Below are 5446 nucleotides of genomic sequence, written 5' to 3' on the forward strand. Positions count from 1 at the left end.
CTGAGTTTTTGTGTTGTGATAGAATGCTGAAATATTAATGTTTTGTGGCTTTGGGAGATTATATAAGCCAGAATAATATTTTGATTAATGCTAATCAAAGCCTTTTTATTCTTTAACTAGATGCCTCGACAGCCATCAATAGGGGGGATTCCCTTATTGCAGTTCTCTGCAGTTCAACAGAAGCTATCCTTCTAAATCAGAATCAGAATCAGAAAAGCTTTATTGCCAAGTACGTTTTTGGACATACAAGGAATTTGTTTTGGCGTAGTCGGTGCAATACAATACAAACTAAACAGTATAAACATATCTACAATATAATATAAATATATGTGTACAGTTTTAAGTGAGTGAGAGTAAATATAGAGCAGTATAAGATGCAAGAGCAATACAACAGTGCAGGTGATCATTGTACAAGTAAAGCAGGAGTCCAAGCTGAGCGTTAATGTAACTCATAGAGTTACAGGTTACAGGTGTCCTGTCAGCAAAAAACAGGGGGGGTGTGGGTGAAAGGGAGAGTGTCAGTGTGGTTTCCGGGCTTTGTTAACAAGGCTGGTGGCAGATGGGAAAAAACTGTTCTTGTGGCGTGAGGTTTTGGTCCAGATGGACCGCAGCCTCCTGCCAGAGGGGAGAGTTTCAAAGAGTCTGTGACCGGGGTGGGAGGGATCAGCCAGAATCTTCCCTGCCCGCTTCAGGGTCCTGGAGGTGTACAGTTCCTGGAGCGACAGTAGACTGCAGCCAATCACCTTCTCAGCAGACCGAATGACACGCTGCAGCCTGCCCTTATCCTTGGCTGTAGCAGCGGCGTACCAGATGGTGATGGAGGAGGTGAGGATGGACTCAATGATGGCTGTGTAGAAGTGCACCATCATAGTCTTTGGCAGGTTGAATTTCTTCAGCTGCCGCAGGAAGAACATCCTCTGCTGGGCTTTCTTGATGAGGGAGCTGATGTTTGGCTCCCACTTGAGATCCTGGGAGATGATGGTTCCCAGGAAGCGGAAAGATTCCACAGTGTCAATTGTGGAGTCACAGAGGGTGATGGGGCAGGTGGGGCTGGGTTCTGCCTGAAGTCCACAACCATCTCTACTGTCTTTAGAGCGTTGAGCTCAAGGTTGTTCTGGCTGCACCAGTCCAACAGATGGTCCACCTCCCATCTGTACGCAGACTCGTCACCATCAGAGATGAGTCCGATCAGGGTGGTGTCGTCCGCAAACTTCAGAAGCTTGACAGACTGGTGACTGGAGGTGCAGCTGTTGGTGTACAGGGAGAAGAGCAGAGGAGAGAGAACACAGCCTTGGGGGGAACCGGTGCTGATGGTCAGGGAGTCAGAGACGTGCTTCCCCAGCCTCACGCGCTGCTTCCTGTCAGACAGGAAGTCAGTGATCCACCTGCAGGTGGAGTCAGGCACACTCAGCTGGGAGAGCTTCTCCTGTAGCAGAACTGGGACGATGGTGTTGAAGGCAGAGCTGAAATCCACAAACAGGATCCTGGCATAGGTTCCTGTGGAGTCCAGGTGCCGGAGGATGAAGTGAAGGGCTAGGTTGACTGCATCATCTACAGACCTGTTGGCTCTGTAGGCAAACTGCAGGGGGTCCAGGAGGGGGTCGGTGATGTCTTTTAGGTGTGAGAGCACAAGGCGCTCAAAGGACTTCATCACCACAGAGGTCAGGGCGACGGGTCTGAAGTCATTAAGCCCTGTGGTCCTTGGCTTCTTGGGAACAGGGACGATGGTGGAGGACTTGAAGCAGGCTGGCACATGACATGTCTCCAGTGAGGTGTTAAAAATGTCTGTGAAGACTAGAGACAGCTGATCAGTGCAGTGCTTCAGGCTGGCTGGTGAGACAGAATCCGGACCAGCAGCTTTCCGGGGGTTCTGTCTCCTGAAGAGTTTGTTGACGTCCCTCTCCTGGATGGAAAGAGCCGTCCTCGGCGTGGGTAGGGGGCTGGTGGGGGGGAACTTCGGGGTGGGGGTTGGAGGTGCCAAGGCCCCTCTTGAGGATAAGGAGGTGGGGGTGGTGGATTGTGGCTGCAGCTGTTGGGGGGTGTCGTGGGGGATGGTTGCAGGACTGTCCCTTTGTCTTTCAAAGCGGCAGTAGAACTCGTTCAGGTCGTTGGCGAGGCGTCGGTCGTTGATGGAGTGGGGGGCTTTCGGCTTGTAGTTGGTGATTTGCCTGAGCCCTTTCCAGACAGACGCAGAGTCGTTGGCTGAGAACTGGTTTTGGAGCTTCTCAGAGTACAGTCGTTTGGCCTCTTTCACTGCCTTGCCAAACTTGTACTTTGCCTCTCTGTATATGTCTTTGTCCCCACTCCTGAAGGCCTCTTCCTTATCCAGTCTTAACCTTCTGAGTTTAGCTGTGAACCAGGGTTTGTCGTTGTTGTAACTCACCCTGGTGCATGATGGTACACAGCTGTCCTCACAGAAGCTGATGTAGGAAGTCACAGCCTCTGTGTACTCGTCCAGACTGTTGGTAGTAGTCCTGAACACATCCCAGTCTGTACAGCCTAAACACGCCTGGAGATTCTCCACAGCCTCACTGCTCCACTTCCTTGTCGTCCTCACAACAGGTTTGCAGAGCTTTAGTTTCTGCCTGTATGCAGGAATCAGGTGGACCATGATGTGGTCGAATTGGCCCAGTGCAGCACGTGGGACGGCGTGATAAGCGTCTCTGATGGTGGTGTAACAGTGATCCAGAATGTTGTCCTCTCTGGTCGGACATTTTATAAACTGTCTATATTTGGGGAGTTCGTGGGTGAGATTACCTTTGTTAAAGTCGCCAACGTCGATAACTAAGGAGTCCGGATTGGTCCGCTCCACACTCAGTATCTGGTCGGCGAGCATGCGCTGTGCGACCTGCACGTTAGCTTGCGGTGGGATGTAAACACCGACTCCAAGTTTTCATCATCTGGCAAAAGGGAATACATGATTTTGAAGCCTGGCACTTGGAGTCATGTAATTAACCATCTGATTTGGAAAAAGATCAAAAGCACATGTACATTTGTGTTCCAGAGAGCAAACGTTTATCCAACTGTCACAAGCAACTATATAGATATCAAAGGCTTCTGTAAAGAGTGTCAAGGCAAAATTAAAATGACTTGTGCTAGAGAGCCAACAGTCAACAGCCCAATGCTGCTTCAGTGCTCCATCGAAGACATTGATATCTCCCTGCACACTGGGCAATCCAAGAGGTTCATGTCTGGAAACCTTCGTGCACAGACTTCAAAAGAGCTGTGTGAGGGCAGGATGGAGCCGGCTGTATGGAGGTCAGCGAAGGCATCAGATTTGATGGATATTGGAGATGCTGAGCCAAGTCACCTTCCAAATTTGGCCACCCTACGAAAAGCTAAGCAGGAGAGAAGAGATTTAGAATTAGGTGACAAAGATCCCATTTTGTCTTTGCAGTTATTAAAATATAGCACACCTCACAGTGGTAGTATAAGAGCCATTGGTCTAGACAAGTTCTTCTGCCACTATTGGAGTCAAACACAGCTACATGTGTATAAGGCATTGTCCAAAAAATGCCCCTCAGTAGTTTGCTTTGACGCAACTGGCTCAGGTGTGAGAAGACTGGTGAGACCAAATGGTACATCTGGCCACATCTTCTTATATCAAGGCGTTCTGACAGGGGACAACTGCTCAGTCCCAGTTGTTTCTTATGCTGTCAGAGAGACACGACATTAATGCAATTGCAACATGGCTGACAGAATGGCTTCGTACAGGTGCTGCTATACCAAAGGAAGCCGTGAGTGACTTTTCTCTGGCTATTCTTGGTGCTCTGGTGAAGGCCTTCACTCCTTACCCCGATCTGAAGACATACATTAACGAATGCTTCCGTTTGCTACTTGGGAACCAGTCTGCAAAACTTCCTCCTTGTTTTATCAGGGTTGATGTGGCACACTGCATAAAGGTGATCTGTCAGTGGGACTGCCTGAAAAACAAGTCACACCGTGTCAAAGATTTCTTTGTCAGGGCAATAGCAAAGCTTCTTCAATCACAGTGCTTGGACCATGCAAAACAGCTGATACATGCCATCACTGTTGTGGCCCTCAGTGAGGCAGAGGGTAATGATAGTTCTGGAGTCCCTCTCGAATCAGAGATGTGCAAAAAATATCTAAAAACCCAGATCCCAGAAGACTCCATCATCATTCCAGCTGAAGATCCAAATGAAATGCATCAAGTGGATTCTTTTGACGAGATCCAGACTGACCTACGCGGCTGGGTATCAAACATATGCGAGGAGAGCAGGTCACTCGCTGCAGAAAATGGGGAGAGGGATAACATCCATTTCCTCCCTGATATTGTTCCACACATAATAAGACTAGCAAGTTACTTACCACTTTGGACAGGAGTAATGGTCCCCCTCTTCAAAAGCACCAACCTCACAGCAAGCTCAGCCACTGTTGAAGCAGAATTCAAAAATGTAAAGCCTTTTAAACACGAGAACTTACCCATTCAAGTTGATCGCTTTATTTCTCGTCATCTTTCCTGTATTGAAGGAAATATGCGGATTTGTTCTGCAAAACAGTGCTGAAGCCAAGAGAAGAATGAATTCTCACCATTCTGTGGAATCCGATGAAACCACAAACATTCCTCCAAAAGATGAAGACGTGGTTGAAAACTGGAGGGGACTAATTATTCCACCCAAAAAAAGGAAGAGGACTTCTTATCTCACTTCCTGCACTGAATGGCTCCATGCAGATCCATCGTTTGGGGCAAAAAGAGTGAAAGTGGGACTATTAAAAAATGGAAACCTGCATCAACCGATTAGAGTTGGGAAATCAACAATCTCTGTTCTGAACACATGTGCATTTGATGCGTTTTGTCAGTGCTTATGCTGTGCTTTCTGTGACAGCTCAGCATTTCAAAATGTTGTCAGGAACAACAGTGACAACCCCATCTTGCTGCTGGTAAAAGCCATTGCTACAGATGGTGTGACCCCAAAGATCTATTCACAGAGGGCAGAGCTGCTAAGTGCAATGTTTGAAAAAATCCAGTTGAGGTCTGGTGCCCATCAAATCGATGCCCAGTGCAATATCTCCACGGTCATTGGAAAAACAATGAGAAATATATCTAGCGTTTACCTCTCAAAACACTGCTCTTCACAGTACTTCCAGCTAAACAAAGGAACAACAAGGGAAGTACCATTTGTTTCTCCTGACATTTCTGTGCTGATGGACTCTGGCATGGCTCAGCTTGACATTTCATTGGAAAACGGACTCTTTCTTCCGGAGTCTCCCTGCCTTTGCCCACTACCGAAGGAATCAGAATGTCCAGTTGAATTCAAAACAGGAGCCAGCACCTCAGGAAAAATGCTCTGTGCTGGAACTGTTACTCACAACTACAGCATTGGAGAAATAACATGGATTGACACTGACCTTGCAAACACAACTCAGTTTCCTTTGAGTGAATTTCCCCCCACTGTTGCTCTCCAAGGAAAGACATTCTCTTTGA

The 5446-nt window shown here is 47.8% G+C and overlaps 1 long non-coding RNA gene across 1 annotated transcript; it reads right to left on the minus strand.

The window, feature by feature from the left end:
* Positions 1 to 4122: 4122 nt before the first annotated feature.
* Positions 4123 to 5173, minus strand: LOC124870659. The gene is made up of 3 exons (XR_007038852.1): positions 5138 to 5173; positions 4330 to 4392; positions 4123 to 4210 (listed from the first exon to the last, which is right to left on the minus strand). It is a non-coding gene; the product is annotated as an uncharacterized LOC124870659 (long non-coding RNA).
* Positions 5174 to 5446: the final 273 nt, after the last annotated feature.

The sequence above is a fragment of the Girardinichthys multiradiatus genome, chromosome 6 (assembly GCF_021462225.1).
Source record: "Girardinichthys multiradiatus isolate DD_20200921_A chromosome 6, DD_fGirMul_XY1, whole genome shotgun sequence".
Lineage (NCBI taxonomy): Eukaryota > Metazoa > Chordata > Actinopteri > Cyprinodontiformes > Goodeidae > Girardinichthys > Girardinichthys multiradiatus.